The sequence below is a fragment of the Marmota marmota genome, unplaced genomic scaffold (assembly GCF_001458135.2).
Source record: "Marmota marmota marmota unplaced genomic scaffold, marMar, whole genome shotgun sequence".
In the NCBI taxonomy this organism is placed as follows: Eukaryota; Metazoa; Chordata; class Mammalia; order Rodentia; family Sciuridae; genus Marmota; species Marmota marmota.
In genome coordinates, this window is record NW_025999929.1 from 1,551,505 (window position 1) to 1,552,169 (window position 665).

Sequence of the window (665 nt, forward strand, 5' to 3'; positions counted from 1 at the left end):
CATTACATAGTTCTTGATATATCATTCTTTCACACTTTGCTTCAAGTGGGTTATGAACTCCCATTTTTAGCGAACATACAAGAGGAAATGAGGGGAAAAGGGAAAAATAATACAAGAGGGAGAAATGAAGGTCAGTAGAGGGGGTAGAGAGAGAAGAGGGGTGGGGAGGGGAGGGGAGGGGGGATAGTAGAGGATAGGAAAGGTAGCAGAACATGACAGTCACTAGTATGGCAATATGTAAATCAATGGATGCGTAATTGATGTGATTCTGCATGCTGTATATTAGAGCAGATTATGCTAAGTGAAGCTAGCCAATCCCTAAAAAACAAATGCCAAATGTCTTCTTTGATATAAGGAGAGTAACTAAGAACAGAGTAGGGACGAAGAGCATGAGAAGAAGTTTAACATTAAACAGAGATGAGAGGTGGGAGGGAAAGGGAGAGAAAAGGGAAATTGCATGGAAGTGCAAGGATTTTTACCTGGCAAACACAATCTCTTCACCTCACTGGTCTGAAACCGCCCGGCCGTCTCAGAAGCTTCCAAGTGCACTTCTCCTTTTGTCACTAGATGGCGCCAGAGCACCATCTTAGTCGCAGTCTCCCCGAAAAGGACCCACAACCTGGATTCCTAAGGGGGAAAAAAAAACTAAAAGAAAAAGAAGAATG

At 43.2% G+C, this 665-nt stretch overlaps 1 long non-coding RNA gene across 1 annotated transcript in view; it reads right to left on the reverse strand.

The window, feature by feature from the left end:
• The window catches only part of LOC125615944, a 4,795-nt gene extending 4,130 nt beyond the window's left edge, over window positions 1-665 (reverse strand). The window contains exon 1 of the long non-coding RNA XR_007346547.1: window positions 480-665. This is a non-coding gene — a long non-coding RNA (uncharacterized LOC125615944). The remainder of the gene's footprint in view (window positions 1-479) is intronic.